The 19,690-nt window shown below is 34.3% G+C and overlaps 1 long non-coding RNA gene across 4 annotated transcripts in view; it reads right to left on the reverse strand.

Moving 5' to 3' along the window:
- The window catches only part of LOC144370339 (uncharacterized), a 70,875-nt gene that overhangs the window by 34,548 nt on the left and 16,637 nt on the right, over positions 1-19,690 (reverse strand). For 2 of the 4 annotated variants that reach the window (XR_013430329.1, XR_013430328.1), the window contains exon 4: positions 10,861-12,215. The exons of the other annotated variants lie outside the window; for them this stretch is intronic. This is a non-coding gene — a long non-coding RNA (uncharacterized LOC144370339). Of the gene's footprint in view, positions 1-10,860; positions 12,216-19,690 lie in introns of those variants that run through there. 4 annotated transcript variants of the gene reach the window in all.

Here is a 19,690-nt window from a genome sequence, read left to right on the forward strand (position 1 = left end):
CTTAAATAATGAAATGGAAATTCCAGTTTTTAAAAAGTACTATATCTAAAATGAAAAGGCACAAAAATGTATCTGAATAGTTGGAAAAGTTAATGAACTTGATTAAAGAAGCAGAAAAAAAAAATTCCTTCAGAGAAATGCAGGACACCAGTCTACAGAGCAACATGCATAAACTGGGAATATTTATTTCATAAATACAGTAAAAATAAAGATATACTCAGGTAAAGAAAAATCTGAGATAATTCGCTGCTAGTGGACCAGCTTCACAACACATATTAAAGGAAGTTTTTCAAGCTGAAGTAACAAAGAAATTGAGGAAATTCACAAGTATATTAAACAACATACTCTGAAATAACCAATTGGTAAAAGATTAAATCGTGAAGGAAATTAGAAAATACTGTAGATGAGTGAAACAAAAACATAATATACACAAATTTATTGGATATAGCATTGAGAAGAAAATTTACAACTGTAAACAACTACATATTAAATAAGGATACAATTCAATAACCTAGTCTTCCACCTTGAGGATACTAGGAAAATAAAAGCAAATGAATATTATAGCAAGAAGAAAGAAAACAATAAAGGTAAGAGCAGAAATAGAGAATAGAAAAGCAATGGATAAAGTCTGTGAAAGTTTACCCTCTGAAAATATCAAATCAATTTTAGGAACAAGTACAACGGATATTGAGACAGAGAGGAAAGACTCAAATTACTAATATTTGAAATAAAAAGGGGACATTATTGCCAAATTTATAGAAATGAAGTGTTATAAGAGAATACTGTGAACAATTGTATGCCAACAAATTAAACAACTGAGATAAAATGAATTGAATCCTAAAAAGACACAAACTACTGAAACTATGTCAAGAAGAAGTAGAAAATCTGAGTAGACCTACAAAAAGTGACAAACTTAAAAGAGTAATCAAAAACTACTTAGAAAGACAAACCCAGGCCTAGATTGTTGCTCTAATAAATTCTGGCAAATATTTTTAAAAGAATTAATATCAATTCCTTACAAACTTTTCTTAAAACACATGAGAGTGTCCTTCTCAATTGTTTCTAACATCAGTATTGCACTGATACCAAAATCAGACAAACATACTGAAAAAAAAATGTAGACTAATATCTCTTATGGTTGTAGATGCACAGAAAAACACGGTCAAGAAAACACTAGAAAACAAAACCCAATCACCTATGACAAGGGTCATTACACTGTGTTTATGTGCATGAAATACAAAGTTAGTTTAACACCCAAAGTCAATAAAATATAACATAGTAATAGAATAAAATATTAATAATGTATCATTATCTCCATAGATTTAGAAAGAAAAAATTAAAAACTTTAACAGACTTTCATAAGAAAAGTATGAAATGCCCTTGAATTCCATAACTAACACCTTGCTCAATAGCAAAAGCCAAATACTTTTCTTTAAGATTAGTAACAAGGATAAGATGCTCATTCTTACCATTTTTTTTCCAATACTGTATTTGGAGTTCCAACCAGACAAATGAAATAAGAAGAATTATTAGACATCCAAATTAAAAAGAGAGATCTTATTCTCTCTATTCACAGATAATGTGTGTGTGTGTGTGTATATATGTGGAAAAAATATAATATACATACATATATACACATAAAGAAGTATAATAAATATATGTGAAAAAAGGCATATATATGTATACACACCAACATATATATAAAGAAATGTAATAAATATATTTAAAGAATTCTTTGTCATTAAAAAATGAAAAGGAATCTATACTTCCACATTTTGTGTGTGTATATGTGTGTGTGTGTATATATATATATATATATATATATATATATATATATATATACACATGGTTGTGTAGTTGTGTATGTATATCTGTATATATACACATACATATATACATGATATATTGTGTGTGTATATATATATATATATATTCTAAGGAATTCACGAAAGTCATAAAGGCATTCAATAACATAGAAGGATACAATTTCAATAAACCCAAATTCATATTCTATATACTCTCAATAAAAAAATCTAAAAATTAAATTAAGAAAACAATTACATTTAAAATAGCATCCAAAAGAATTAAATTTCAAAGGATAAATGTCACAAAATATATACTCTGAGAAATGCAAAAAAATTTGGAAGATATTTAAAATAGCTCAATAAATATAGTGGCATTATTGTTCATGAATCAAAAGACATAATATTGGTAAGATAGCGATATTTCTAGAATTGATCTCTACTTTGAACATAATATCTAAAAGAACCCCAGTTGACTTCTCTGTAGAATTCAGAAGCTGACCCCCAAATTTATGTGGAAACTCAAGCCCTCAGTTTAACAACAACAACAACAAAAACTCTTTTTTAAGAAGATAATATGAAGAACTCAGAGTTTTTGATTCCAAAAGCTACTGAAAGGTAACAATAAACAAGAAAATGTATTTCTGGCAATAATATTGACATATAGTTCAATAGATTAGAACTATAATTCTAAAATAAATCCAGATTATCTGTGCTCAATTGATTTTCAACATTTTATTATGTTAAGTGTGTTTAATGTGAAATGAATAGTAACTTCAATAGTAACTTCAACTGCATATGCACATGGAAAAGAAGGATCTTACACCCCTACCTCACATTGTATAAAAGAGTTAACTCAAAATAGATCAAAGTTCTAAGTAAAAGAGCTAAAGCTATATAACTTTAGGATAAAGCACAGGGGTAAGTCCTCATGACATTTAATTTAGCAATAGATTCTTAGAAACATAACCAAATCACAACAAAAAATTTAAACAATAAACAAATTGGACTGCTTCAAACTCAATCTTTTTCTTTTACTTCAAAGGACACCATCAAGAAAGTGAATACAATTCAAAGAATGAGAGAAAATATAAACCAAATCATATATTCAAATCAAAATCACCATAAGATATAACTTCATGTCCAGAGATGGTTATTATCAAAAAGACATTTGGCTTATATGTAGATAAATTAAAACTCTCACCAGTTGCTGATGGAAATGTGAAATGGTGCAGACACTTAGGAAAAGTGATTAACAATTCCTCGAAAATTTAGATATAAAGCTTCCATTTAACCAAGAAATTCCACTTTCATATGTAAGAGAAGTCAAAACATACCTCTATACCAAAACTTGTACATGAGTATTCCTAACAACATGATTTTTTTTTGGAGGGGAACCAGGGATTGAAGTCAGGGGCACTTGACCACTGAGCCATATTCCCAACCCTAATTTTTAAATTTTATCCTGCCTCAGCCTCCCAGCTCCTGTGATCACAGGACTGCGACATTGCACCTGCCTCAATGTGATTCTTAGTAGCCAAAAGATGGAAACAACCCACACATCCATCAATTGAACAATTAATAAAACATTGCTGAGTTGCTGAATTAATGAATCCATACCATTAAACATTATTCACCGATAAAAAACAAAGTCCTAATAAAATCTACAACATAGAAAAATCTTAAAAACATTATAGTAAGTGAAAAAAATCAATCACAAAAGACCACATGTTGTTTAATTTTATTTATACAAAAGATCCAGAACAGGGATCTACAGTTACAAATCATTAGTGGTTGCCCAGGACAGGGACAGATGGGGTAGAATGAAGAAGTGGGTGAATGTGGAGTTTCCTTTTGGAGTGATTAAAATGTTCTAAAACTGAATGTGATGTTTGTTGTAAAACTGTGAAATACACCAAAAACCATGATTATGTACTTAAATGATCAAATTTTATAGTATATGAATTATACTCCAATAAATGTTATACTAAGCATTTTTGTGTATATATGTATAAATTTATGTTCATATGTTTATATAACACAAATAAATTTATGTTTATTGTATATACATGTATGTACTATAATATATATACACATACATACTATAATATATATACACACTATATATATATGCCTGCTCTATATGCAATTATATATTCTACATAATTCTAAATTGTGCAACTGATTATATAAAAGAGAGATTAAATGAATAAAGCACAAGGAAATAATATGTAGTATATAAAATATACATAAATATTTTATATTAAATATACAAATTATTATTATTATTATTATTAATAGTAGTAGTAGTAGTAGTAGTAGTAGTAGTAGTAGTAGTGCCAGGAATTGAACTCAGGGGCACTCACCATTGAGCCACATCCCCAGCCTTATTTTGTATTTTATTTGGAGACAAGGTCTCACTGAGTGACTTAGCACCTCACCATTGCTGTAGTTTGCTTTGAACTTGAAATCCTCCTGCCTCAGTCTTGCAAGCAACTGGATACAAATGATTTTTATTTCCAGGTAGATTTTCCCCTTGTTAGAATAGTCTATAATTTTTTAGCAAAAGCCTTCTTTTTAACTAGTGTAAGTTTTTATTGTGTGTGTGTATGTGTGTGTGTGTGTGTGTGTGTATGTATGTGTATATATATATGTATATATATATATATATATATATATATATACATATATATTTTTTTTAACTCTGCTCCACCCCAAATTTTCCATCTTTGATCTGCATTTGAATTTTGAGGAGAGAGATGAAATTATCAATTTCATAGGAGGGAAAAATGTCATTATGTGTACCTAGAAAATAATCACTCTTGCTTTCCACCAAATAATACCCTGAAGACATTTTCCCATTGTTTACCAAGTCCAGCACTGTGAATGAAGCGCATTTTAGAATGAAGCGCATTTTAGTGAATGAAATCCTCTTTTTTTTTTTACTCTTTTAGACCTACATGTAAACACTAAGTAGGCTGAGGACACAACTCTAAATTACACAGCTGATTATTTAAGATGGTGTCTAAGTGAATAAAACACAAAGAAAGAATTACAACTATTTATACAGAATCCATCAAAGTTCCCTTGGATAATTAAGAGTTTGCCTACTCCACTGTGGGGAAAGTTGATTAATAGAATCACAGAAAATTAGAGCTGGGAGAAACCCTAGAGATCATCCATTCCAAATGATTAATTTTAGAAAATGAAGATACCCAAAACAAGAAAGGGGCAATGTTCTGCTCAAGGTCATCTGAGCAAAGGTAGGCCACAGTTTCAGACCTTTTTTTTTCCCTGAGATATATTATACAGCTATTAGGTAAGATAAGTTCAAAATTATGTTGATTTAAAAAGGCTTTGGGGAAAGGATTAAAGACTATTCTAACATGGGGAAAAATCTACCTTCAAATAAAAAATCATCTCAATATTTAAAATACTGGCCCATTATTAACAGAAGCCAACTAATTAAATTGTCATTATGTTCTATACAGAATGTTTCAATTCATGTCCATGAAGAGTAGAACGGAAGGAAAAGAAACTTGGTATTAATGACTTTGGCAGGGGACACAGCTGAAACAGAGCCTGGAATATCTAGGGAAAAAAATCCCGATTTATCAAGGAGGTGGGAAGTAGCTCAGGGAAGTTGCCCAGTACCCAATTCTAATGATTAGGAAGGTTGTCCTTACACTGATGAAGAAAACTTATTTGTTGAAACTCTAGGCCATTAATTCTAGTTCTTCCTTCCAGATCAACGTAGAGTAAATTTGTTTCTTTTTCCACAGATTAGCCTTTAATATTTAAATAAAATTTCCTGTATTCTTTCAATTGCATCTACTGATTTAATCAGCTCCAAGTCTGTGTATAAATCCTCATGTAGAAAGACTTTCAGAATATCCACAATTTCAGCCAACCTTCTGTGTTGAAAGAAATTTTTAGCCCATATCTTCCATCCCCTAATTTAAACTCTAAACACACAGACATAGAATCAATGATGTTTCTGATGGGCTTTTTGTTGTTGTTGTTGTTGTTGTTGTTTGGTAAATATAATAAGAAACATAATAAAACTAAAAGTGCTGTTTATTGCAATCCAAGGTCAATTTTCATATGACCAGTGTATGTTCTTTACTTCAGAAAGTCCCTGGAGAGAGAACTCTGGGATTATTCTATATCCTGCAATTATTTTAGCTTATTAGAATGGATTAGAATGAGTGCCTCATGTTTATGAACTGGATGTTCAGAAATGATAATGATCCTGTACATTTGAGGTATCTTGAGAATAACATGGCCATGGCTACTATGTTTCCAATATTAGATATAGAAACTATCAAGACAGAAGTGACAGAAATTGAGAAAAGAGGGAGTCTAAGAAGGTCATAGGGTACAAATTAGGGCTTACAAGGACAGGATCTTGTATGTATGATATTCACAATGGTGTCCTAACGCCAGATGGTTGTTCATGGGCTCTAATCTATGCTCACTTTACATCTGGTCTAACAATTATTTATGGCATAGATATTCTTTTGTCAGAGAATATTTAATTGCTGATAGATTCATAACTAACAGGGGCCAGACTAGGAGTCAAAGCAGCTCTATCTAACCCTAAAACATTACTCTTTCTCCAAGAACATAAGAGTGTCCAGGTACAGCCTCTACCTATATGTGTTAAGAGCATGAAACCATTCTAGGTGCTCTTCAACAGATGAAGGGATAAATAAAATGTGTTATATATACACAATGGAATATTACTTATCCTTAAAGAAGAATAAAATCACAGCATTTGCAGGTATGGATGGAGCTGGAGAATATCATGCTAAGCGAAATAAGCCAATCCCAAATAATCACAGGCCAAATGTTTTCTCTGGTATATGAATGATAATTCACAATAAGGGGAGGTAGCTAGGGAAGAATAGAGTTACTTTAGATTAGGTAGAGGGGAGTGAAAGGAAAGAAGTGGGGACAGGGGTATCAAGGATAGTAGAATGAGTCAGACATTATTAGTCTATGTACATATATGACTACATGATTTGTGTAATTCTACATCATGTATAATCAGAAGAATGAGAAATTATACTCCATTTATGTGTAATGTATCAAAGTGCATTCTATGTCATTTAGAACTAATTAGAACAATAAGAATATAATACATTGATCCTGTATCTTTAGGACAATGGAGAGTTATGAATTACTCCCACCAGTGTGGGCTAGAGACTCATTGAATCTAGGCATGAACCAGTTCTCCCACCACTTCTGTGGCATAAGACAACTATGGCTCTACCTAAAGCCATGGTGATTCCTTGAAGTTACTTTAAACTCACGTTTTGACTAGAAATGGAATGACTTAGTAATGGATCAATTTCATGCCCCTTCAATGAACTTTAAAAATAAACAAATCCCCAAGTCACATTAATAATTTAAGTTTATAATAGACATAGCACAGATAAACTCCTTATTTTTAGTTATGCAATGTTTGTTTGAAAAAAATCAATGTATAATAGTGGGAATGGAAAAAAGAAAGAAAAGAAGGAGGAGAAAATAAAGGAGAGAGGAAGGGAGGGAAGCTAAAAGAAACTAGAGAAAAGACATTTCTGAGGGACCACACAGCAACCAGGACCTCAATATCATCCTCCTGTAAGTTCTGCACACCCATGGCCCATGGAAACACAGCCTTTCTATCCCTGAGTTTACAGAGATGTTATGGTGTGTGATAATTGATATTTGTATAGTATTTTACGATTTTGATTTTTAAAGGCATTTTCATATTATATGCTCCTCATGGAAATCCTGTAATAGGCAGAGTAAAGATTTTGATCCCTGCTTAAAATGTGAATCAGAGTCTCAGAAAGACCTTCTGTCTCTTTATCCTTCTCCCTCCCTCCCTCCCTCTCCTCCCCCCCACCACACACATGCACACACATACATTAAACTGGCATGTACAGAAGGACAAAGACTCAAATCATTAGACTCTGACTCTAGATTGATTCCCCTTACTATTCTATCCAGACAAGTTTTTTGTTTGTTTGTTTTGAAGCATTATTTTTCTATCAGTCATTTATTCATACTTGGACAAATATGTATAAGGAGGTACAAGGTTCCAAGATTACTGTAGTGAAATGGATAAAGTCATTGCTCCATATGCAATAAGTCAGAAGTTAATAAATTTTCTGATGAAGGGGGAAAAAAGCCAGATAAGGGGGACAACGAGAGCAGAGGTCTATAGGAAGATATCATTTTATATATCTAGAAATAGAATCTAGTTTACACGTGGGTAGAATACAATCCCTTTAGTTGGGGAGAGGGTAGAGAAATTTCATTTTCAAGAACAACTTGTGTAATGAAAGAAACTCACATAGGCAGGGTGGGGTATGGTCCTACCATCCCTGCAAAAGGGGTGTGTATTCAGAATGGACCATAGAATTCCAAAGAGATCCTAATTCGGAAAGACCTGTTGCCTCTCTTTGCCTCATTTCTCAAACTTGAAAGAGTACATCAAAGATAAGGAATATCCCTGGAAACTAAGGTTATGTCTAGACAGAGCTTTACAGAGAGAAATAAATTGTACATAGAAGAAGTGCTTGTCATAAGAACAGCAGGCATGGGATTCTAGAACACACCCAGGTTGACATTACTACCATGGCTCCATGTATCATCTGTCACTTTGCAGAGGAAGACAGGCATCAGGGGGTGACAGATTATGGGCCTGGTGAAAGCCCTCCAGATGACCAACATCATCACCCTCAGCCAGCTCTCAGCCATCCCTCAGTGTTCAGAAGCAGGCACCTTGGAGCCTGTGTGGCAGCTTGTTCAGAATGCCTCCCCGGCTTCATCCTGAGCAAGGCATGCTGAAGTCTTCATATGCCCAACAGAGAAGTAGAGAGGCTACTGACAACCATAGCCTATGAACACAGATGTAAGCGATTATATAATCTGGAAGTAAAAAAAAAGAAAAGGAGGGCTGGGATGTAGATCAGTGGCAAAGCGTTTGCCTTGCATTCGCAAAGCCCTGGGTTCAACCCCCAGTTCCAAAAAAAAAAAAAAAATGAAAGAAAAAAGAACCCCACAAAAAAAGATTTTTAAAAAAGGAAAGGAAAAGCTATCTCTTTAAAAAGTACTCAACACATATTTATAAACAGTCCACTAAGCCCAAAAGCACCTACTATGCATTGCATCATCATCTAGATATTTATCACAGGCCTTCTCTACCTTATGACCCTTTAAGGTTGCATATGGCTTCTAAGTTTGTATTCACCAAAGAATTTTATCTTTTAAAACAGAAAAGGAAAATATGTTGTGTGCTCCTGTTGATAGTGATCGATCAATCATGCCTACCTGGAGTACCAGCTGGAAGTGCATCCAGGTGCATTGGGCTCTTTGGAAACTACCACCATGATTGATTAGCAATGTCTGCCATAGCCTCAGGAAAGAAAGGCTTCAGAACCAGCATTGTGATTTAGAAGCATGTTAGAGGAACAGCAACGAAACTGTGGATTCTCACATAGTTTCTAAAGGACTGAGAAACATAGTGGTAATCGTTCCATTTTGAATATGAAATCTAGTTTAGGATTCACAAATAAAGTCAAGATAAAACATCATACATTTGAGACATGAAAATAGTAACTCATCGGGTGATTTTGGTCAAACAGTCTTGGGTTCACATTCTCTTCCTGTACCTTCCTCTGGGTAACTTATTTACTGTCCACACTATTCAATTTACTCTTGTGCTGATAATAATAAAAATACGTACCTGTACTGTTGTGAAGATGAAACGAGGCCATGACTACAACTGAAATGTACAGACAGCACCTGGCAGAAGGTAGGAGGCCTAATAAATGGTAGCTATTACTACACTTAATCATAATTTAAGGCAAAACAAATCATTTTCTTTCTGGTGCTTTTAAAACACTGTTGAAAACTCTGCTGTGGAATTATTGCACTACATCGCGGTTGGGGGTTTTTTGTTTTGTTTTGTTTTTTGCTACTTGTCTTTCTTTTACTGTGAGCTTTATGGGATCAGGAATCATGGCTTGTTCATCATCGATCCTTGGGATATAATTCAGTGTCCAGCAGAGAGTAAGCAGCAAAAAGTGTTGGCCTATGAAAGGAAACAGCAACTGAAATGGGTAAACTATTATTTGCAAATGCATGTTCCTCATTTGCTAGAAAGTTTAACTGAAAAGTATAGCTCGGATACCAAAAGAATTCTTTATTAAGTTTCTTGTTTTTATTTGAAGCTATTCTAGCTATGGCTGGGTAATGGAATAATCCTGCCACAGAGGAAAAAGTTAAAGCAAAGAAACAGATGTTTCAGGGATCCTGTTCCTATATTCCACTTATTGTCACACTGACCTACAAGTTATACTCTAGTTATGATGACCATATGCCCCTTACTTCCTTTGTCAAGCCTAACTTCCAATACTTTGTTGCAACATTGTATAAGTAAATATATACTTGTCACATCCTAAGTTTCAGTCTTAAATTCTGAGTACCTGGTCATTGTAGACATTTGCAAACACCAGAGTCTAGGCCACTTGAATATTCTCTCCCATCTGAAGCAGACCATATTCTGCCTGAAAGTGTTGAGTCATAGATCTTAGATATATGTATAATTTCTATATTTCATGCAGAGAAAGACATTTCTTTCTTCTTCTGTAAAATCCCTATTTGCTTCATTTGTTTTTTAAATTTTCATTGTTTGTCTGAGTCATCTCCTGCATCTTCTTGTTATTATAATCTCTTTATTTTTTAGTTATCTTGGGTTATTTATTTATTTTTTTATAATTTCATTTTTTCAATGTTAGTGTGCAAAAATACAACTGATTTTTTTATTTAGATTTTTTTCTTTTTTTATTGGTTGTTCAAAACATTACAAAGCTCATGACATATCATCTTTCATACATTTGATTCAAGTGAGTTATGATCTCCCGTTTTTACCCCAAATACAAATTGCAGAATCACATCAGTTACACATTCACAATTTTTACATAATGCTATATTAGTGACTGTTGGATTCTGCTACCTTTCCTATCCCCTACTATCCCCCTCCCCTCCTCTCCCATCTTCCCTCTCTACCTCATCTGCTGTTGTTTAATTCTCTCCCTTGTCCCCCACCCTTTCCCCTCACAACCTCTTATATGTAATTTTGTGTTACACTGAGGGTATCCTACCATTTCCATATGCTTTCCCTTCTCTCTCCCTTTCTCTCCCCCCACTGGTCTTCCCTGAGGATCTTAAAAGGGCGTACTATAGGGATACTGCCACATCAATGATCATAGCGGCACAATTCACAATAGCTAGACTGTGGAACCAAACTAGATGCCCTTCAATAGATGAATAGATAAAAAAATGTGGCATCTATACACAATGGAGTATTACACAGCACTAAAAATGACAAAATCATAGAATTTGCAGGGAAATGGATGCCATTAGAATAGATTATGCTAAGCCAAGCTAGCCAATCCTTAAAAAACAAATGCCAAATGTCTTCTTTGATATAAAGAGAGCAACTAAGAACAGAACAGGGAGGAAGAGCATGAGGAAAAGATTAACATCTTGGGTTATTTAAATCGTCATTTAGTTGACTCTTCCAGTTCCCTGATGTCTCCATTCCTTATCTCCTTGTCTCCTGTGTCTCTCTTTCCTCTTCTCTGCTAGTCTTCAGTTCTCATGCATTATCTCTTAGACATTGCTCATTCCCCTCCATTTCTTGATAATGAAATTCAGATAACCACATTTGTCCTATCTTCTTTCATTCAGATCTAGTTTGGTTTGTATATGATTTTTTCCCTCCAAAAACTCAGGTGGAAGTTTAATTTCTATCACAAGGAATTAAGGGTATGGAAATTTAATGTAGCTCTAGTGCTTGGAGGTACAGCCTTTGGGAGATGATTAAGCTAAAATGAAGTCTTTGGGATGGAACGGCCCAGATGGAATCCCAGTGGTCACATGAGAACAAGAGAGACCAGGGCTACACACACGGGTACACTCGGTATCTCTTGGCATGTGACACCCTATGCTACCTTGGAACTCTGCCAAGCAAGAGGGCCATCACATACTGCAAGCCCTCAACACTGGACCAGAACAGAGGGCCACAAAAAACCTTTGTTCTATTAGCAACAGGAAGCAAATGAAGACAAAGTTATTCCAATTATTCCCACAAGTAATTTTCTTTTTATCTCTCTCTTTTTTTTAAATTTATGAGAATGTGCAGTTCTCTGACCTCTCCTCATTGTGCAAGTCTCTTTTCTTCCCTGTGCTTCCTATTTTGCTAAGAGTCCAAAGCACAGCAATTTCCATGCTTTTACCAATTTCCTAAGCTCCCTGTTCCCAGTGACTTTGGATGATGGAAGTCCGGCCACGGTTCTTCTGGATGCCATCAGCTGCCTTGCAGGTTCACCTCTGAACACAGGCAAATGCATGCTGTTGGAGAAAATTCGATGACTGAACACATAAGCATTTGTAGATGTATGGTCACCAATAACTGCTGACACATAATGACCCGCTCTTCCCTTCCCCCATAGCCTTATTTCTAAGCCTCCCACTCTCCCCAAGACAACCGTTTCCTCCTCCCTCTCATCCAGCAGACATCTTCAGCTGCTGTTGCACAGAGAAAAGACATAATTCCAGAAGAGACATTTAACTTCTCACTTCAACTCCTGTGCCAAACCTACTTTTCCTCCTTTATTCCTATGATAAAGGGAAGAGTTAGAGGCAATAAATTCAGCTGCATTTCTAGATCCTGTCAATTCTGATAACCCAGGGGATTTTATTCCTTTAGTTTTTCTTTCTCTTCTGTGATCCATGCCTCAAGCATTACTAGATCCTTCTCACAACCACAGAACCTGCACTAACTCACAACCACAGAACCTGCACTAACTCCTCCCACGCTCCTCTTAAGGTCCATCCACTGCTTCTTATGTTGCTAATTGGCTCTTCTCTTTTATGTAAATCTTACCATAAGGTAGGAGGTAGGAGGCTTAATAAATGGTAGCTATTACTACACTTAATCATAATTTAAAGCAAAATAAAAGGAATTGTCAGCAATTGTGGTTGTTTTGTTCCACCTCCCACTCACCTGTTGAGCAACTATATTTTACTGAGATCATCCACCACCAACGTGTGGGGGAAGCCTGATGCTCACAGTCCTACGCTGGTTGCTCCACAATGCCAGTTCTCTGTATTTCCATACAGAAATACTCCTTTCCCTTCTCTTCAGCGCTGCAAGATTTTGCTGGGTTTCCTTTCATGGTTCTGAGCATTCCTAAGGCTGTCTCTTTTGTGAGATCTCTTTCCCTAACCAGTATTCATATATCCTTGTTCTTTAATGTTTTAATCCTGGTCCTCCAAGAAGCAGATGGATGAGAATAAACATTTTAAAAATACATTTATTTTCAAAATTTTAAAAATAGGGTAGCAGGCTACAAAAAAAAAATTAAGGAGGGAGCCAAGGGACAGAAATCCAAGTCTGACTTTGAGTGATCGGAAGAGGAAAGATAAAAAGAAAGGCAGTGGGGGAGGAAGAAAGACTGAGCAGAAGGGTTTAGGACTGTAGTATGCTTATAAGGAAGCTTGATAAAGGCATTGAAGGGTCTGCAGGTCAAAATCTTCTCTTAGAAAATTCCCACATCACCCAGAAATGGACATGCTTACGTGACCCTGCTGTCACTCATTGCCTGGATGCAGCCTAAGGGATCTGTGGCTTTGTACACCAAGCTATGGATTTCAGAGCACATCAGCAGAAGCCCTCAGCTTCCTGCAATCAGTGATCTGAGTGGTAGATTCACACGGTTTCCACACTCCAGAGTCGTACTAAGTCCTCGTTCATTTTTTATTTTAGAGCGATATGCAGAAAATTCAAGTAGTATGGCAACTTGTTGAATGTGACTAGGTGGGTAATAATTAAGTTATAATTTAAATTAAAATCTCAAGTCTTCACATAAGAGTTGAGGATAACAACAAGCTAAGAAACAAATATCAGGTACAAAACCTATATGATAAGAAGGAGTTTGATTGAACAAAATAATAATAATAATAATAATGCTAATTTTCTTAAATAATACTAAGCAAAAAAGTAAATGGTGTAGTCAGAGAAGAAAGCAGGTGCACAATACTAATGGCTTTAAATTCAGAATCAGAAGTTTGGACTGGATTTTACCAAAAATTTAACATATGAAAAGATGCTTAATACTTTTAGTGAGGAAAATGGGATATTGGAGGCTCATATTTTTAAAATACCATTGAAAAATAAAAACAACATAAATATCCACAACTTTGTGACTTACAGATATATGAATTAGAATATTACACAACTGTTGAACAGATAAGGAGACTATTTACAATGATACAGACTTATCATCAAAATGATAATTTTGGTAGTAAGTAAAAAGTGTAAGATGCAAAATAGTTTGAATAAAGTCATATCACTTTTAAAAACATGAAACATGTATATGCTAACCTCAGAAAGTGGTAGAGACAGGTAATATATTCTTATATTGGTAATATTCAGTATCTGGCCTGAAAGTGTTGAAAAGTGACTCGATTTTTGTGTACACCTTGTACTATTTGGATTTTGAAACCTTCTTCATTTGTTAGTAGATCAATTAAAATTAAATACAATAGAGGAATACACTACTATTCAAGCAAAACACTGAGTCAATATCTCCAACTCAGAGTGATCTCCTAAGCTCAGGCATGTGGATCTGGCTGACTATGGAATATCTCCACTTGGATAATTTCATCAAGTCAACGTGACCGAAGCTGAACTCAGCCTCTCCTTTCCAGCCACCAGGCTTTGGCTTACACATTATCTATCCAAAGGCTTTCTCCCTGGCCTGATGTGTGCTCCTATCTCCTGGGAGGGCATGGCTCCAGTCTTCTGCCAGGGGCCCACACATCCAACATGGTATCAAGCACAGCCCACCTGTTAACCACTGTATCCTCACTGGATAATGGAATCCATCTCCAGGATTATGCGTGATTTAATAAAGACGGTTCTTCACAACAATTACCTCCTAAGATGCCAAACACATCATTAACTGAACTAAATTACCACTTAGAGAAGCACATTTGTAGGTTTGCTACCTGTTGTGGAAAGTAATATAATATTTCCTTTCATTCATTCTTAAATGGCTTCTTTTGATTTTACGATCTGCTTCCTAATTCTGCTCTTCTGAGATCTTATGAACAAGCCATAATTACTGTTTCCATAATGCCAATTATTTTATGGATTTCAAAGTGAAAGATTAATATGGAGAAGTGATATGATTTAAGACACAAGGGATAGATATATATTTAATGTGGCTAAGAAGGAATTCCCCTTACTAGTTTAAATCATAAAACAATCAGCTAACTAAATTTTTGGATGAATAAATAGATACATGCATCTAAGCTATATATTTATGTATAGAAATAATCAAGCAATAAACAGACAGCTGAACCAACACTAAGAAAGGAAAATTCTCATGTTCCTAGTAAAAAGATCTAGTGAAAATAGAGTTGGGACACTGAGCAACTGCTGAATCTGGTGGTCACCTAACATCAGTGAATTTCCTTCTAATCTTGGGGATAGAACTATAGACTCTTGCGTACATGGAGCTGGAACTACTGAGGTACAAGAAACTGGCATTTACAATGTGTCAATGTCACACCTGAAACATGGCTAAGAAAACACACATGCACACACACTGATTTACATGACTTAGATAGGAGGTAGGGATATTTAAAATCTTATAGGAATTGTGCTTAAAAATAATTATCTGTAAAAAAAATGGAGTTAAAGATTACGTATATAACTTTGAGATTCAAATTTATGTTTTCCCCATGAGACATAAACCTGAAGCAGATAAAGTAACTTAAAAAATAGCTTAGGACTTAGAAATTCATAATCTCCTTTCAGTCTTCCACAGTTCACTACCCAAGACATGTAAGACTGACACAGAAAATAACTAAGGCCAGAACTGAGTGTACATTTACAAGCTTTGGTCGTCCATAATTAAAATAAAATAGAATTTTGCCCAAGTAGAATTTTTAGATAAGAAAAATATAATTGCATAATAAAATGAAACAAGGTTTCTGTGATCAATCTGAACAACAGACTAGAGGTAGTTGATGAAAGAAAAAGTGAAAAAACATCAAATTGCTAGACTAATCTGAGAAAATTACCCCAAATGTAAAACATTATCTTCATAAAATTTAACAAAAGTCAAATATATTTTCAATTCTAATTCTCAAACTTAATAGATTTGTGATTCTGAAGATATGATCTCTTGTGTCTCTACTTCTCTCATCTCTAAAATTAGAATTCACAATACATGACTTCAAACTCACTGAGTCAAATTAAATGAGATTATGGTTGTGAATGTCATACTAAAGTGCACATAGAAAGCATTCCATTACTATTATCATAATCAATATGTGTATTAACACATACTTTTATGATACCCTTAATTCAGTTCCTTACTCTACTATAGACCGCCACTAAAAGTAAGATTTTTTAGTTCTTTATTTTTGTAGTTAATGTCTAGAACTTCTGGTTTTAGATTTTAAGGAATACACTAGACTTAGTTTTTAGAAAGATTATTTGTCTAATTTTAATACATGTTTTTGACCCCTTTTGTGCATACTTAGAAAACATTCTACAATGACCTTCAGGATTTAAATTCCCAAAATAGCTCATTTTTTTAATGTTTGAATAGTGCATTATAGTTATACCTAATCGTGGAGCTCATTTTGATATAATTCTAAGGTCCAGAATATAATTTGCTCGATTTCAGTCCCCAGTACTTCCCTTTTCTTTTCACCCCTTGTTTCTCTTCCTCTACCCTACTGGTCTTCCTATATTTATATTTATTTATTTTTTTAAAATTGGTGATTTGTAGATATCCATAAAGGTGGAATTCACTGTGGCACGTTTACGGATGTACACAGTGCAATTTTGTCAACTGATTTTGAATGACACAAATTTATGAGGAGGAGGATAGGGTGCAATATCATGTTGACTTTGTAGAGACATAGGAACATGTTTAGAAGGAGGCAGAAATAACAGAAGGAGTTCTCATTTTTAAAAAAATGGAAAAAATTTAAAAATTTTTTTAAAAAATTAATGCATTAGTGCACAAAATGTTTAATCAAGAAGTTTTCTAAATTCAATCTTCTGTGTACATTAGCATATTAAATTATCTGAAAATCTTTGCAGTAAAGACATTTTTTAAAGAAATTTTACCTCACTATTGTGCAAACTCATTGACCATTGGCCATTCTATAAAATGCTCACTTAACCTCTTTACAGGTTATCTTAGAAATCCCTAACTTGCAGTTTCTCTGTGCACATCGACCCCTCTCCATGGCTTGCTCTGTCTCAGTTCCACTTTTTTGTGTCCACCCTTTGACTTTGAGTGCAGTTAGTTATTCATCATTGTGGCTTGAAGTGCAAAGTCCTGGGAAACGTGCCACTCCCTGAGCTGTCCTATTGGTTTTGGACATTGTTCTGAGGAGACCTAAGCCAAAAGGCTGCCCAGGGGTTGACTGAAAGCCATCTGTCATGTACAGCAAATGTCTTTCTTTGGTCATTAAATGCTAAAAAGCTTAAAAGTTTGTAGCAGTGTGTCAGTGGGCCAAGGGCAATCTACTCTTTTGTTTTATGTTTGGATTGTTAAGTGGGCGGATGGAAACTACCTTCATGCATGCACAAAGCAAAGGAACTTTTGTGTTAGACATCTAACGTTCAAACCTCCACTCTGGCCAAACACCAGTTTCCTGACACCTAGAAAGATAACTTCTAAGTGTCAGGTTCCTTTCCTGCAACACGAGAATGATATGTATTTCTTACACATTTCTGTGAAGCTTCAAGTTAATGTAGAGTGGATTTTTTTTGGAAAATTTTTTTATTTAAAATAAATAGAAAGATATTAAGACATGTATTTGTATATCTTAGTTTCTGTGGGTCAGGAGTTCAGGCACTAGCATGCTATATAAGTCCCCTACAAGTCTGCAGTCAAGGTACTGGGAAGACTGTGGTCTCATTTGAAGGCTCGACTGAGAAAAGCTTCACTTCCGAGCTGCTGTGGTTGCTGGTTTACTTCCTGGCTATCACTTAATGGCTGCCCTCAGTTCCTTGCCATATAGACCATTTCATGTGGTAGCTTATCTCATTAAAGCCAGCAAGGGCAAGTCAACAGACAGAAGTCATAAATCATAAATGACATAATCATGGAAGTGGAATCTCATTACCTTTGTGATGTCTAATTGAGAGAAACAAGTCACAGTTCCACTTCTCAGGATAGAAGATTATACAAGATCAGAATCCCTTCAAAAAAGACCATAACTTGAGGGCCATAATAGAGTCAAATGAAATCAAATCACAAATATTGGGTTTTATTTGTATTTTTGCTTTTTATGCTGTGCTCCCTCCTCTTCCCACATTCCTCTAATTCCATCATCTCCCATTGCTACTCTCAGGTGATCAATTTAAACAAGCTGGTTCATATAATCTGATATTTTTTCTTCAATCAAATACAGAAAGGTAGAATAATTCACAGATGTATATATGAACATATATATGTGTGCATGTACATATTTGTGCATGTTATATATTTAGGGAAATATATAATTTTTCATTTAACAATGAGATTATATTATACCTACCTTTTTGCATCCTGCTTTTTTCACATCATGGGAATTGTTTCATGTCAAGTAATGTAGTACTAAGTTGCATAATGTTCTGTAATATTCTCTGTAGTCAAACATTTCTCTTCTAATCAAAATTCACTTAGCTTCCAGGTTTTCAAAACAAACAATGATGCAATAAATATCCTTGAACATGCATCCTTACCTGCCAATACATTTGTTTCTCTGGGACAGTTTCCCACAATGAAATGTGTGGGTCAATGGATAGTTTTAACTTAATAGATATTGCCAGATTTCTTTCCAAAAAAAAAAGCTATAATAATGCACATTTTCACCAGCAATATATTAAAATAGCTCTTTCCTCTGTATCACCGCCATCAGTAGGTGTTATTGCTCTGCTCAGTGCTTGCCAGTCTGATGCGCATAAAGGTATATCTCATTACTTTAATTTGCACTCACTGATGATTGGTAAGGTTGAGTATTTTAATGTTTGTTGGCCATTTGGAATTGCCTTTTTGTACACTGCTTCTATACAGTCTTTGCTAATTTTTCTATTGGGATGCTTGAAAGAGCTCTTTATATAAAATGGATGTTAATCCGTATCAGTTATATTAATATTTTCCTTCAGATTCATCATTGTTCTCTATTCACATATCTGTAGAATATTTTCACATGCAGAGTTTTTAAAAGTTTGCATGGTCCATAAACACATTTTTTTACACAAATATTAAATAATACATGAGTGTCCTAAATATTCCTTTTCTAATGTACTATGGTTCTATTATTTTTTAAAATTAAATCAATACTCCTTTCAGTATTATTTTGGGTTTTAGGTAAGATAGAGATTAACTGTGTTTTCTTCTTCAGAGAGAGCTAATTATTTTACCACAATTTTTAAATAATTTATGCCTTTATACTGGTCCAAATATTACTTTTATCATGTATTAGAAACTTATTTCTCCTCAGTTCCAGTTCCAAGGTTTCCAGGATGTTTCACTAATGTGTCTAATTTTATGCCAATACTCTAATGAACTGATCTGGATGGATATGTCAGATGATCTTTTATGTGACTCATTTTCCATTTCTGTTCTTTCTTTGCATGACTTTCTGGCATTATTTTTATCCATATAAATTCAGAATAATTTTATTCAATTTCAAAAGGAAAGGTATAGTGGAACTATAATTGGCATTATGTTAAGTAATATGCTGGTTTTAGAAGAATCAAAACTTTTAGAAAATTTATCGACCATTTAATGCCTTTCTCTTTGTTC

This window comes from Ictidomys tridecemlineatus, chromosome 14 (genome assembly GCF_052094955.1).
Source record: "Ictidomys tridecemlineatus isolate mIctTri1 chromosome 14, mIctTri1.hap1, whole genome shotgun sequence".
Classification (NCBI taxonomy): domain Eukaryota; kingdom Metazoa; phylum Chordata; class Mammalia; order Rodentia; family Sciuridae; genus Ictidomys; species Ictidomys tridecemlineatus.